Source organism: Polypterus senegalus, chromosome 11 (assembly GCF_016835505.1).
Source record: "Polypterus senegalus isolate Bchr_013 chromosome 11, ASM1683550v1, whole genome shotgun sequence".
Taxonomy (NCBI): domain Eukaryota; kingdom Metazoa; phylum Chordata; class Cladistia; order Polypteriformes; family Polypteridae; genus Polypterus; species Polypterus senegalus.
The window spans coordinates 45451321-45467971 of NC_053164.1; the positions used below are offsets into that span (position 1 = coordinate 45451321).

At 37.0% G+C, this 16651-nt stretch overlaps 1 protein-coding gene across 2 annotated transcripts in view; it reads right to left on the minus strand.

Annotated features, from left to right (window-relative positions):
* Nucleotides 1-16651, minus strand: part of gfpt1 (glutamine--fructose-6-phosphate transaminase 1) — a 60978-nt gene that overhangs the window by 43851 nt on the left and 476 nt on the right. The gene's annotated exons all lie outside the window — the stretch shown is intronic.

The following is a 16651-nucleotide window of genomic DNA, read 5'->3' on the forward strand; positions in this document are numbered from 1 at the left end:
GTCGTGTCTGACAGTGTCATCTGACTACTGTAGTTCTGTCTGGCAAGCCAGCTACCTCTGCAGTTTAGTATAAGAGTTGTCACCCAGTTGTGAGATTCATACCCAAGGAGCTGCCAGTCTTAACCCTGTGCCAGCTTGCTTCCTTAATTTGCAAACAATCTATGCATAAAGTGTTTAGTTTTTCTCATTCTAACTGAATCATACATATTATTTTTTCTTGCATATAGCAAATTTAGTTTTATATGTGGTATTACAGAAGGATAATGAATATTACCTGGAGAGAAAAGGTGACAAATGAAGTGATGAAGAGGACAGGAACAGAAAAGAGTATGGCGGCAGAGGTAAGAATGATGAAATTTTTCTGGACATATGTTGATGAGGTCAAATAGGAAAATGGCACAACTGGTGCTAGAAGAATGAACAGACTGCACCAGAGACAAAAAAAGACAAAGAAGAATGTGAGGTGATAATAAAAAACAATGGTTAGCGTCAAAAGAAGAAAGGTGGTGCATGGTAAAAGAAAAGCAGAAGGTAACCATAGGAAACCATAGTTTTCAAACTTTAGATCGAAGAAGACTTAAAACTGAAAACACGGGTTAAAGTGTGTACATTTGAAAAGTTATGAACCAGATATTCAGTGATGCATTTTGCTTGTTTAAATAGTCATGTTTGTGACAGAACACACAATATAGACACTGTTAAAACATTAGTTTTCTTGATTATGCAACAGGATGTTTGTAATGCTGCTGACACATTCGGTCTCTCTGTCAAATGGTTTGCAGGATAAGCAATTATGTTCGCATTAATTGATTTGTATGAGACAATGCCTTCTAATTACAAGCAGAACTTTAAATCAAGCTTGGTGTTTTCTGCAAATATGAAAAACCAAAACCATACCAAGATAATGGTCTTACATGGATTATTCTGTATCACAGTCAGTGTGTTTACAGGCACAAATAAAAACCGGGATAAGGTGAGTAACCTGGTTTCTAAAATAATAAAAGTGTAAACATGGGCGAGTGCACTTCTGGAGTTCTCCCTTTCCAAGATGCTGATATCATTAAACTGCACCAAAAGAGTTAAACTGCACCAAAAGACATTTTGTCCTTCATGTGCGGTGAAGTAAATAACATCCATACCTATTTAGTTCCTCGACCAACCTAAGCCACCGATGATTTGTGGTATGAACACTGGCTACTGAGTCACCCAATTACATAGGTTCACTAATCTCTAGCAAATAACTGGATTATAATTAAAACTATATTTAAACAATATGTTTCTGATACTGGTATGCATGCAGCACACTCTTTTCTGAGCAATATACCGGTACCTGTCCTTCTTACCATACACCCTGTGCTGTTGGGATAACAATAATACAGAAATTTTATCTTCAACAGAATAAATAGTGTTAGGTTACTTTTTCCTTTAAAATTCTAATCTGGCTTTGTAACATGCGTTCATATGAACATGTTACCCCGCCTCAAACACCGCCGCCATCATTGACTGTACTTTTAACACATCAATATAAATTTATCGAGGCGCAGAGAACGTCAGAGAGAGAGAGCGAGATTAAAGCAACAATCAAAAAATCAATACGTGTGCTTTTAAATATGCCGAGCACCGCAATAAAGCGGCATTTTTTTAGAGGAGCGTCAGTATCTTTTAAGCAAACAGCCTCTGTGCAAACAGCCCCTCCGTCAGGCACAGAGAATGTCAGAGAGGGTGAGAGAGAGAGGCAGAGACAAGCAAACAATCAAGCTCCGCGCGGGATGCATATCTTATAGCATTGAGGAGTTTTAGTTAATATGTAATACATGCTCTGATTGGGTAGCTTCTAAGCCATCCGCCAATAGCGTCCCTTGTATGAAATCAACAGGGCAAACAAACTGAGGAAGCGTGTAGCATAAATTAAAAGACCCACTGTCTGCAGAAATCTGCGAACCAGTGAAAAATCTGTGATATATATTTAGATGTGCTTACATTTAAAATCCGCGATGGAGTGAAGCCGCGAAAGTCGAAGCGCGATATAGCGAGGGATTACTGTATAGCAGCAAATTAAGAGAGTGGAAATGCTTTCCATTTATATATGAAAATTAATTCTCTAAAGGTGCCTTTTCAGTGTAGTGCTGGAACCACAACGGATGAATTCTAAGCTCTTTACTTTGAGGTGACTTGCTATACATAGTACTGCTTGCCTTTTACCACACTAGTCAGAAAAGCACCTGCAACTCTGGGTTATGTAACAAGAAAGCAGGCAAGGCAGTTTTATAACAACAGAAGACAATGGAAGGCATGGAGACGAATCTAAGTGGGGGAAAAAAAAAAAAAAAAAAAGAGTGAGAGAACATTCTTTTTCCGAGATCTAGTAATTCAAACATTTGAGGATAGACTAAATTGAAATTGCAAAAATGGCCATTGTAACTCTCGTCTAGTCACACAGAAGCAAGACACCTGTCCACAATCAAAGAGGATCGGAAAAGCTAAATGTCCCAGATACAAAATTCAGGCAAAACACCAATGGCATATGCAACACTAGGAAATACAAAGTCAAGGGAGAAAAAAAAAAAAAAAGATATAAATTTAAATGTTTGAAAGTAATTTTGATGGGACAATGGACAGTGTAAGAGTTTATTTTTACATAAATTAATGTTTAAACACAAGATAAAAGGAAATAAAACTTCACAAATGTTTAGCAGAAGTAAATACAGACAGTGAAATAACCAGAGAACAAGTTTTTTAATAAACAATTTCAGATTCAGAAATTGAGAAACCTTCACTTTCTGCAATCTACACTCAATCTATTAAAATAAAGTGAAACTTGTTTATAGAAAAGTTTGCAAATGTACTAAAAATCAAAAACTGAAATCTCTCATTCATACAAGTATCCAGAATCTTAAAACTAGAATTACCATAGCCTACGAAAAAACTTGTAGATCCGTCCCAGCTTAAATCGCTTTGCATCTCTCCCTCAGCGTCTTTTGTCCTGTAAATGTGTCGAAAAGCAACAAGCAGCCTGCTCTTACATCCCCCACCGTCGCAGTTTTCTCAGCTCAACTCTGTTTACCTGTTTGTCAGTTGCTTGGAGTTGTATACAGTGAGAAGTCAAGCAAAAAAAAAAAAAAATGTCACACCTATTAAAAATACTATATCGTTATTTGGAACTCATGCATTTCATGTGTGTTCCGTGTCTACAACAATCTATGCACAGTAAACACATCGTTAAAACAGAAACGTTTTTCAGATTTTAGTAATAATTGACAAAATGTAGACATGAAGTGTATAATGTGTGAAGCCTGAAGTCCAAGTATCAAATGAACACTTTCACAAAAGGTACAAATATAACATAACAAAAATGAACTTCTATTCAAGAATATAAATGCAGAAAAAGAACCCACATTAGGGTGTGACATTGACACGCATTTGCTACGACCGCTTCGGTACAATGGTATCAGCTGTTGACTGGTAGTTAAAACTTCACATGTTCGACCCCGGAAGAGTCCGTTTTGAGATGTGAGCTGCTCTTATTCTTACTATTTTAGAATAAAAACATACATTTGATTTCAGTCTGTAACAGCCGGTGTAAAAGTATGATACTTGTAAAGGTTAGCTTTGTGTTTGTTTTTTTATTATTCAGTTTTATTCTCTCAGTCGCGTTCACGATCCTACCCCCCTCCTCCCCATCTGACACTGCTGTTTTCACATAAAGACATGCTATAGCTGTGCAGTCTACTTGTGAATTTACGCTGTAGGAAGCAAGTAAAAAAAATCAAGGTAAATAAGTAAATAACATTCGATCTGGCTCTTATATACAAAGTACAGCGATGGCAGCTTCCACCTGCAGCTATAGACTCTTAAGTACGCAATCGACTCTCCACGCTAGTGTTTAGATCTGGACAGTGCATGTGCCCAAAACATTTACATTTATATGTTACTTATGAAGGGGCCCAAGTTGCCTCGAAAGCTTGCATATTGTAATCTTTTTAGTTAGCCAATAAAAGGTGTCATTTTGCTTGACTTTTCACGATGTTACTTACAAAAAGCCAGATCAAATGTTATTTACCTTAATTTATTTACTTCCTTGCTTCCTACAGCATAAAGTCACAAGTAGACTGCAGAGCTTCCGCTGTTTGATTGACACGGGTATGCTAAAAAAATGTGTAATGCCATGAAAAGTGCCTGCTGACACTTTAGTATGCAAGCAATGGTACGAGAATACAGTTAAACTTTTTTTGGAGCACATACACATAACTGAATTTAGAAAAAAAAACCAAAAAAAATTGATTTTGCATCCTATGAACAATTACATTCCAAATTTAACATCCCAGCTACACATTTCTTTCACTATCTTCAAATCAGGAACTTTGTTAAACAGAACCTTCCAGATTTTCCTCATCTTGCACATTCATCCATGTTGGAAAAAATATTGCTCAATCTCAAGGACTTAGACACCATCTCTACAATATATAAAATCATTTTATAATCCCTCCCTTTCAAAGATCCAAGAGGACACAGGGAAAAGATCTCTCAATTAATATATCAGAAAAGGAGTGGAAAGTAGCAATGCAGATAATTCACTCAAACTCCATATGCGCAAAGCATACACTTATACAACTCAAAATTATATATCGAGCACATCTGTCTCGACTAAAACTCTCCAAAATATTTCCAGGGCATGATCCAACCTGCGAACGTTGCAGCCAAGCCCCAGCCTCACTGGGTCACATGTTCTGGGCCTGCACCAAATTAGCATTATTCTGGACAAAAAGTTTTAATTACCTGTCAGACAGCCTTGGTCTCACAGTCTCCCCTAACCCATTAACAGCTGTGTTTGGGGTTCTTCCAGATGGGTTTAAAGTGGAGAAAGACAAACAAATTGTGATTGCATTCACTACACTTTTGGCACGCAGACTTATTCTGATAAACTAGAAGAACCCAAACTCTCCTCTTTTAAGTCAGTGGGAAACTGATATGTTATACTATTTGAAATTGGAAAGAATCAAATACTCAGTTAGAGGATCCGTACAGACATTTTTCAAAACATGGCAGGATCTAATCAGTAATATTTTAAAATAAGCTCATAAAGCACAGAGAACTTATTAATTTAGGTATGTTTACAAGCCTTAAATTTCACGCCGTTTGGCTTGCTCTCTCTCTCAGGGGTGGGAATTGATCTGTCCTTAATTTTTGTTTTTGTAAAAACTTGATTGATTTGTATAGATTGCAAAAAAAAAAACAAAAAAAACAAAACAAAGCTAACCTACATTTACAGTGGCTGTTGCAGACTGAAATCAAAGATATGTTTTTATTCTAAAATAATAAAAATAAGAGCAGCTCACTTCTCAAAACGGACTCGTCCAGGGTTGAACCCGTGAAGTTTTGACTACCAGTCAACAGCTGATATCGTTGCGCCACCGAAGCGGTCGTAGCAAATGCGTGTCAATGTCGCACCCTAACGCAGGTCCTTTTTCTGCATTTATATTATTGAATAGAAGCGCATTTGTTCTGTTATATTTATACCTTTTGTGAAAGTGTTAATTTGATATTTGGAATTCAGGCTTAACACATTATACAGTTAATGTCTACATTTTGTCAATTATTACTGAAACATGAAAAACGTTTCCGTTTTAACGATGTGTTTACTGTACATAGATTGTTTTAGACATGGAACCCACATAAAATTCATGTGTTCCAAATAACGATATAGTATTTACAAAAAGGTGTGATTTTGCTTGACTTCTCACTCTATATAACTCCAATATACTGACACACAGATAAACAGACTTGAGCTGAACAAACTGTGTGGCGGTGGAGGATGTGATAGCAGGCTACTTGCTGCTTATCGACACATTTACAGGACAAAAGACGCTGATGGTGAGGTGCGAAGCAATTTAAGGTAGGACGGATCTACAAGTTTTTTTGTAGGCTCTAGTAATTCTAGTGTTAATTCAATATCTTGTAGAATCCCCTTTGGCAGCAATTACGACTTCATTCTTCCTGGTAAGTCTCTACAATCTTTGCACACCAGAGGCCTCATGTATAAGGCCATGCATAGAATTCAGACTAAAACATGGCATACGAACAAAAGTGGAAATGTGTGTATGCACAAAAAAATACAGTTGTATAAATCAGCACGCACGTCAAGTTCCACACACTTCCCATTTACAAATCCCAAAGAACTTGAAAATTAAGTGCAAGCTGCCTATGGTGCGACCCCGACTCCTCCCAGAATTTTACATATTTTAATATGCAAATCAATATAAATATCACCACTCATTCAGTGTTTGGTTAAAAGACAATGGGAAAGGCATGTGAAACAAAGAAGAATTTCAGCGAACGCAAAGTGGAGACATAGAAAAATATTCTATTTGTTGGCTTACACAGTGGTACATGCCACAAAAGTGCAGCAGAGACACTCAAAAGTTCAAGTACAGAAAGTTGCATAGTGAACTGAAGAAAAAAAAAAAAGGAACTGCTCAGATATCAAAGTCGACGTGAAAAGCGAGTTGTCGCCAACCGCCTGTTTGTTCCATTTCAGACAATACTACAAAATCTGTCCCACATGCTAATGACATGATGGTGCTGCTGTGCCAAGCTCATCTTCGGTGCTAGCTGAACACTGAACTCTGCCTCTGTAACCGCTGGGAGGCCATCTGGCCTGACTGTCACAATGGATGAATTCTCTGCTCTTTACTTTGAGGTGACCCGCCAGCCATAGAACTGCTTGCCTTTTACCACACTAATCACAACTCTGCAGAGCTGCCGTTTTTATACATTATCCAGCTAAACATGATGTAATGCCTTCTCATTCTTTGCCCGATTCATCCCTGGGTTATGTAACTTGTCTGGCGCCGTTGCAATAGCAATATGCATGCAGATGACTGCTCCAATTACATCTGGAAAAAGGGACATTGCTGCGAATTGCGCTTTCCTATTTACCAGATCAACAACAGCGTAAAGAAATCTTATCTATCTGGATGACAAGCGGCTAATACCATCATATACAGCTGGCATGGTGCGACTCAGTGATGACAGAGAAAAACCAGATCAGTCAGGAAGTGCATGTTGAAAAGTTCCTTTTAGCTAAAAAACAGAGAACGGACAGAACTTGCAAAGGAGCAGGTGAAGCAATATTCCTCAAAGTCTACCTTTGTAAAGTTCGTACCATTTCAGCACACTGCTCCAAGAGGACAGCTCTTGAAAATTAAAATCAACATACGAGGTGTGGCAGAAAAGTAATGAGACTGGCAACACTGCAAGCGATCTGGCAACGCTGCGCTGTTGTCCTTGATAGAACACGTGTATCAGTACCCTCCCATAGCTCAGTGCGAGTTCCATTAACTACATGATTTTTGTGACTGCTATTAGCGAAGTTGTGTTTTTGGTTGTGCGTCACGCAAAATGGAACTGCGGAATTTGGAGCAACATTGTGCCATTAAATGACAAGTGTGACATTTGAAAAGTTAAAACAGGCCTATGGGGAACATTCTTTATCCCGAGCTCAAGTTTTTCGCTGGCACAAATCATTTTTGGAAGGCAGAAAACACGTTGAAGATAAACACCATTCAGGGAGGACTTCAACTTCAAAAACCAATGAAAACATTGAACGTGTGAACACTCTTGTGAGATCAGACCGTCGTTTAACATTGAGAATGTTGAGTGAACAATTAAATTTGAACAGATTTACCGTTCGTAAAATTTTGACTGAACATTTGCACATGTGAAAGGTCTGTGCCAAAAATGGTGCAGAAAAACTGCCCTCTCCATAACAGAATTTTTGACCTCAAAAGGCATTCCTGTAGTTCCCTAGCCCCCTTATTCACCTGACCTCAGTCCGTGTGACTTTTTCCTTTTTCCTAAACTGAAAAATGTCCTCAAAGGACGTCATTTCAGGACTTTAGAAAACATCCAAAAGAGTGTAACGGACATGCTGAAGACCATACCGGTTGAAGACTTCCTTTTTTTCTGTCCTCTCGGCCATCTGACCTTACCTTTTTCTTTTTTTTTACTTTTTCTTTAATATAATTGTCTAATCTTAATTGTTTTTTTTCATGCAGTTTTCTCTTTGACATCTAGTAAAGCACTTTGAGCTACAATTGGTTGCATGAAAACGTGATATGTAAATAAATGTTGTTGGTGTTGTTTAGCTGGGCCATTCAAAGAGTCAGAGACTTGTCCCAAAGTCAATCCAGTGTTGTCTTGGCTGTATGCTTCGGCAATTGTAATGCAGAAAGTTGAACCATTACCCCAGTCTGATGCCACATGCACTCTGGAGTAGGTTTTCTTCAAAGACCTCCCCGTATTTAGCAGAATTTATCCTTACCTCAATTCTAAACCATCCCCAGATCCCTGTGTCCGAGAACCACTCTCATAGCATGATGCTCACCATGTTACACTTCAGGGATGGCATTAGCTAGGTGATGAGCAGTGCAGGGTCATGTCAGACACAGTACTTGGGAGCTCTGCCCAAAGAGGTAAATTCGTGCCTCATCATATCAGTTCATCTTTTTACTCACGCTCTAAGAGATCAAAATTGGCTTCAGTATAGCCTGATAGAAAGGAGTACTGCTCAGATCGTTGTCCTTTTGAAAGGTTCTCTCATCTAAGCTGAGGACTTCTGAAGTTCTGTTAAAGTGACTATTGCTTTCTTGATTACCTCTTGGACTAAGGCCTTTCCTGGTTATTCAGTTTGGCTGGATGGCCAACTCTAGGATCAGTCCTGGTGGTTCCAACCTTTTTTCATTTCACAGATATTGAGGCCACTGTGCCCCTGGGGACACTCAAAGCTTTACAATTGGTTTTATAACCTTGCCCGGATCTATACCTCACAATTTAATCATGAAGATCTAAAGAGAGTTCCTTAAACTTTACGATTTGTTTTTCGTCCTAACATACAGTTATAAGGTCCCACAATTCTATACACAAGTATATGCCTTTCTAAACGATGTCCAATCAATTCAATCTGTCACAGGTAGACTCTAATCTCGTTCAACACACATCTTAAGGCTATTTAAAGCAAACAGGATGCACCTGGCCACTATTTGCTGTGTCACAGCAATGGGTCTTAATAGTTATAGTATCAGAGATTTGTTTTTGATTTTTTAGAAATCTTGCAGACCTTTCTGAAAACATGTTTTCACTTTGTCATTATGGGCTATTGAGTCTGAATACTCTATAAATTCACTGAATATAACTTAATACTTTAAATGATTAATATGCATCAATATGCATATTTACTGTAATTGTAGCTTAACAAACAGTAGTATTACACTACCTCTCACTATGCACTTCATTCATTCATTTTCTACACTACTTTAGTCTAAACAGATACAAAAGTGCCTTAACAGACAATCGACCACTTTCTTCATTGAAGGTGATGGCTGATGTCACTTCATTCTTCTTTTTATTATTTTTTTTAATCTTTTTTCTGAATATTTAAAATGACAGCCATTTAAGTAGCTACATAAATACACACTTCATTAAAATCACTAGTCGAATCAAGCAAGAACGGCAAGCATGTTCTTCAGTGTTGATTCTGCAAGAAGTAGATGCTCAACCATTCACTCCCATGTCCTGTTTATAATGTTTTATTTTAGGCCGTTTGATGTTTCAATTCAAATTTATATAGTTATTTGGCATGATGCAAAGAGTGCATTGTGCTAAAATTCTTATACCCAGTTTTGTTAAGGCAGATAAACTTTTCCACAGATCTCTATAGTGCCAGCTTTTTGGAGTGCAATTTAGATTTTTAGTGTTTGGCAATAAAAGTATGCATTTTCAAAGTTATGGAAAGAAGGAAAAAGGGAAAGCCCCACAGCAGGTACAGGAAAGGAACCAGAAAGATGATCAAGATCTGTGGCTTCCATTATTTACTTAAGTGATACTATATTCAGATGCCTTGAAAAATTAATACAAAAAAAAGGACAGTTAGGCTAAAATAAAATAAAAACACAACAAAAACAGAGGGGCCTACACTTCAGTCTTTGCTCCCTAATGACAGCCGTTTTTTCCACAACAGTAAAAGCTATACACTGCTGTTATTTATATCAGTCCTGACACCCTATACATTGTACATTCCAGCTCAGGTAGGCACAGACTCCCTGGAAATCTCAGCTAGTTATAAGGTGTGCTTAATTTGACCAAGAACAATCCACAACTACCTTTTCTATAAATAAAAATTGAAGAATGAAAATAGTAGTTTAGTACGAACCGTGTTATGGCAGCATAATAATTACAAAGACAAAAGAAAAATGAAAGTCAATGTTCTACAAGTTGTCTTGCAATCTTTGAAATTACTATACATCTCACCAGGCAAAAGAGTTTTCAATTAAGAACTGACAGAGATCAAATAAAGAAGACAAAAACATTTTAATAAAATGTGATACAAAAAAAAAACAAAACATGGAAATGAACATTTTCAATAATGATGAAAGCCTTTTTATTTTCTGTGTAAATTTCTTTGTAACATAGATGAAGGAATAAAAGTAAAAAGCTACTTTTCAGGAACAGATCTCAGAAAAAGTAATGGAAGAAAAACAGGCTATATTTCTCCAACAGTGTTATAGGAGATCCCAAAAAGAACACTTAACCATTTTGTTCTCCATCTTAAATTTACTGTAACTTTGCCACATCCACAAAGCGCTCATTCAAACTTAGCACTGAGTGCTCTTGAAGCCTCTTATTTGAAAGTACAGCTGATTCTGTGATTTAATCACACTGGAGAAATAGAAAATTAGCTCCTTTTTGACTCAGTGTGCATCTATGATAAAGATAAAAGTTAAAATGTATGGCCAGCCGTTACAAACTAAAGACTACACACAAAACCTTGTACTCTGTGTTGGTATCAAAAAATCCCCATCCAATGCATTTTTAGGCTTCAGATGTCAACCATGTGATTTTTGATGCTCATTATTTATTGACCATGAAGAAACTGACACATACAGAAAGAGAGGAAATATCAGCCCGATTTACAGATGTGAAATATGCCAGTGACAGGGCAGAAACAGCCGGCAGACTATAGGCACAAGTCAAAAAAAGTGGATGAGAGTTGGCTACACTGAGATAAAATATACAACAGACCAGAGATTCCTAGTTCCAGTTAGTTTAAGAGCAATGTCACCAATTAAGATGCAAAATACTGTAACTGCATTGACTGGAAACTCCTGTAAAGCCACTTTTTCAGGTTAAAAGGAGGGGGGGTACAGATGCTTCCAACTGTATTAATAGATAAGGAAACCTTTACATTTTAATAGCAACCTATTAAAAGAAGTAAGATGCATGTCAAAGGTCTCAAACACAGTTTGTGGAGGGCTGCTTGTTTGGTAAACAGTTTCTTACTTCAAAGTCAATGTAACTGTTCTTGTTCTGGAAACTTTTGACAAAAACTTGCCTTTAAGCCCAACAAAGCTTGCCTATTTGGCTAATTTCTAAAAACTAACATTGAATTGAATTTTGAATGACCCTGAAATACCTACCAGGCTACTTGATAATTTATTCCATGTGTCTATGGTTCCCTGTGTGAAGACTATTTTGCACCAGTCTATTAACAATGAATTCAGATTGGTCACAGTAAGCTACTCTGCTTCTGCTTACCTTGTTATATTGAACATTTTATGGATTAAAGGAAAAAAACAAATAAAAATACTAAATACACAGCTCAAAATATCCAAATTAACGAAAAAGTGTAGAGAAAATAATGGTGCACTGACAGCTCCCTCTACCATTAGAAGTCTGTTGCAATCACACAGAGGTAATCCCTACACTTACAGGAATTTCTGATATGGCTTGTTGTCTGCTATCTAAATAACTGAAATATTCAAGAACTGGCTGTTAGCCAAAACAAAGCTACCACTGTGACTTTCCAGGACCAGCGCCTGAGAGTCTTGACCTATTTTCTTTTAAGATCTTTATAACTGAACTTTTTCTTAATGCTTTATTGAAAATTGCGAACTAAAGTAAAATAGTTGTTTCTTTAAAATGCAATTGGAAGCACTTAGAAAATTTTCAATCTTGTATCAACCCAGGTGTCCTTTTATAAACTTCAAAATGATTCATTTGCTGTGATGAATGTATAGCTATCTATGCACCAGTGATGAAATGTGTGAGGAAAACATTTAGATGAATCAATTAAACTAACAGGAGGAAAAAGGTTACTACTACCACTTTATATGCAATATATAAACATTAACAAATTAAAAAGAGAGAACATTTCCAAAATAAGGTACCATGCAGCTGATATAACATTTGACAAAACTAAAAAGAAGATGACGTGGAATCTGCAAACGTAAAGAACTCCATAAAAGTAAACATTTTCTGAGTTATTCAATTTCATAGCTGAAAGATGACAGAAAGCCAATAATAGCTGAGTCTGCTGAAGGGTTAAATGGCTTTAAAAATGTGACTGTCAAGACACTGAAATGAGCAGAATTCTAAAACTGTTCTTTAGTGGAAAGACCTGCAATAATCTTGTGGTATATCATGAACCCAGTTTTAAAAATGTCCTTTATAATGAATTCAATGTAATTAAATAGAAAGCAGAAAAGTGTACGTTTCATGTTACAAACCCCTCTCTGGACTAAGAAAGTAATCCTACAAGAGTTTTAAGGAGAAGGAACCACAGTTGAAATCACTTATCACATTTGACTGGATTGCTCACATGAGCTTTTAAAAGCCCTGTCCAGATGCACCAGCTATCTCCTTACTGGGCCTGAACTACAAAGCTCGAAGAGCATGATGGGGTGAGAAACAAATATAAATTTTATTAAATTTAGGAATAAGGGGGCTTTGCCCACCCCCAGGGCGCGCTACGTGCCAGCCAGTTCGCATCTCTTCCTCTCACATTGTGAAAAGGGGGGCTGAAAACATGCTAAGGATATGTGGTCGCTCCTCCGAAACCCCCTCTTATGGTGATTAAATGGGAAACAAATATTTTTTTTTTACCTCCTCTATGCTCGATCAGCTGGCTTGCTGCTGCTGCGTGATCTTTTTGTTGTGCAGCACATCAAACGTTTAAATGCCTGTACAGCAGCTGTCCTCCTTGTCTCGTGGGACGTTAAAATGTCTCCCAGAAAATCACGTCTCGATCCAAGATTTTTTTATATAATAGAGAGATATAAATCACCACAAAATGGTTTTTTCAATGCAGTCATTCCAAACCAAATCAACCGATTTTCCAGAAATCCCACACAATACTTTCACAATAAATTTCGACAAATACCAGCTGTGTGCTCATGTTATCCAAGAGACACCACGTAAAATTATTTTGATGTTAAGATCAGTACTTTCCAAGATACAATGTTGTGAGGGCAGAGGAGTGTCAAATTTGACACGGCTTTATTTTTCAACAGTTTCAAAAGAACATCAACAGCTAAACCACCTATCAGTTTCAAATTTTACACACGGGTTCCTTTATAGGTATAGTACATAATGAAATCAAAACATTTGGCCCAGGTGACACCACTTGGTAAAAACAGACCTTCAATATTTCATGTCTTTGGCTTTGCCATCCTTAAACTTTCAGAACTTAAACTCATACATCCTGCTTTTTCTGTGCTTAGATACCTAGACAGGGCTTTTCAAAAGGTTATAAACAAACAAGAAACTACATCAGGGTTTGACCAGCAGTCCTCTCAAATGTGAAAAAATCGCTTTAGGTCTAATTGACAGACCAGCTTGTTCACACACTTTTTAAAATTATTTTTCCTTTTTCCTATTTTCCCTTCTTTCACAAATAACAGCTCTTACTTTGCTTATGTGAATCTTTCATTTTTATTTTCCATTCTAAACGTGGGTTTAATTTTACCATTTGTCAGTAATGATAATCATCAAGTTCTTCATCACTAACTTGGGTCTAGGATTAATGGAAAAAAATCACCAAAGGCAGATTAAGCACAACACATGAACAATAGCTGCTTGATTTATCACCAAATACAACACTAGTTATAATGAAATGTTAACATCTTGGCTTTGCAGCAGCAGGAATACAATACATTTTATTTCTGTTTCAATCGAAGTGCAGACTCTAGGCCATCTTTGTCTTTGAGATCAAGATTGTACTGCCTCCAACTGACCATTGTGGGTGCAATAAGCAGTGCAATGACACACTGTAATGGCACCTAACAAATATCGTCTCTAGGTAGCCAATAGAGTGAGAAAAAAATAAATAAATAAAATAAATATATATATATATGTGTGTGCATATATGTGTAATACATACAGTGGTGTGAAAAACTATTTACTCCCTTCCTGATTTCTTATTCTTTTGCATGTTTGTCACACAAAATGTTTCTGATCATCAAACACATTTAACCATTAGTCAAATATAACACAAGTAAACACAAAATGCAGTTTTTAAATGATGGTTTTTATTATTCAGGAGAAAAAATCCAAACCTACATGGCCCTGTGTGAAAAGTAATTGCCCCCTTGTTAAAAAATAACCTAACTGTGGTGTATCACACATGAGTTCAATTTCCGTAGCCACCCCCAGGCCTGATTACTGCCACACCTGTTTCAATCAAGAAATCACTTAAATAGGAGCTGTCGGACAAAGAGAATGTATGTAATATACTGTACATGTGCAATATATATTATATATGTATATATATGTGTAATATATTTATGATATAGTGTGTCTGTGCATATATATATATATATATATATATATACACACACACACACACATATATATATATATATATATATATATAGTATCATACATGTAAATCTATCTATGTATCTATATGTGTATATTTTTTGAATACAGTGTAGCAACAAGAAAGATAACAAATAGCACTTAAACAGATGACATTCATTCCTTAACCGGTTTTCTGAATCTACTCATTCCAATCTACTCATTCAGATCCTACCACTGCAGACAAACCTGGATGGGGGGAGGATCCTAGTCCACACCATGGCACAATAAGTCTCATACCAACTCCCTAGTCACTCAAATTCAGAAAAACTTTAAACACACCCCTGAGCAAAGCAACTATGTCCAATATTTGAGATTTGCAGCAAGTGCTTACTCTATGGGAAGAGGCAAATGTTATTCAGTTAGAAAAAACTATATACTTAAAAGCATAACTTTAATGGGTGGATTCTGGACTTTCATAGAAAACAAAGACTGATAGTCTTAACTCATGCACTATATCGTCTCTTTATCTTATACACAATACAAAAAGGCGAGGCACATCCTGAAATTTGTAGAACTCTGCCACTGTAAGTCATCCACAAGATAAGGGGGCCAGCCATGGGACCTATTGCTGATGAGTTTGTTCAATGATGACAATATAGATATATGGTGGAGCACTACACATATCCTGAAACAGAACAAATTTGAAAGAAGGGACGCACACTGCTTTTCTTTCTTATGAAACTCAACTGTTTAAAAGTGGACCAATCCACAGTGACACTTTTTGGCAATCTCAGCATTAAGAAAATATATCACCTTAACAGCATTACAAACCTTTGCTATAAAAATGATTGTAATACAGTTCAGTGACAAAAATCTGCTGGAAACCAAACAGCTTAGAAAGAAGGGCAACTCAGTTCTTTCATACAATAGCCTCCCTCTTCCTCCTGAATTTCAGTTGTCATCAGGTGGAAGATTTAGGTCCCTGAAAGTAAAGAGCAGCAGATTTAAGAACTAATTTATTCCTAGATTATTAGGAAGTACACTGAATTCTGTTACATGTGGGGATGCAACTAATTTCTGAATTATTATTTTGAGTAATGTTTTAGGTAGTTTATTCTATCTTTCTATATGTTTGGCTTTCTGCTACAAGCAAAATTCCCTCTGGGATAATAAAGTCTACTTATCTTTAGGATGTTTGAAGAATACCAGAACACAAACAGGAAAAGGGAGAACACAAAAAGGCTGCACACCCAGTGATTTCTAACCAATCTCTAGGATGTGTGACACCCTGATCCGAAACTCTGGCACCTCGATACTCTCCAGTCAGATTAAATGACCATGGAAAGGGACCATGAATGGAAAAAAAGAATTGTCATTAACAAAGCTTCTAAAACACTGACAACAGTATACACATCATCATGTGGTTTGGTTAAACAATTATCTAACTAACTATCTTCCAGTCAATTTGAATAAGAGAAAAAAAAAAACAAACACCGGCTGTCTTTACAAGACTACAATGTAATGTCCACACTGTACTCTCAATAACAAACCTAAGATCAGAGAATTGAAGTACAGTACAAGAGGTACGGCGATTTCATTTAAACAAGCTGATTACGGAGCTACAGCGCCCCCAGGAGGGACTTGAATGAACCTTAATCCGTAGGATTTGATTTACCTTGAAAATGATGTACAAGTATGAGAAGGCTGTACAATAGGCAACATGTAATGAACTGGTTAGCTTTAATGTTTCGATAACTCGTGGACACAATGAGAGATCGGCTTCATAAAGAACAGTGAAACAGGACAACGTTCAGTAACCAAGCAGATACATGCCGAGAAACAGCTCGAGGCACCTACATAGGGGACTAATACTGTACTGTGAGAATATCCCCGAACCTCAACATTACTACACCCAGCAATAATCTGGGCAGGAGTTAGTGTACAAGAATGTGGGGTAGTGGTTAAGGAATTGGATTTCAAACCCCGAGGCTGTGGTTTCAAATCCCACTACTGACACTGT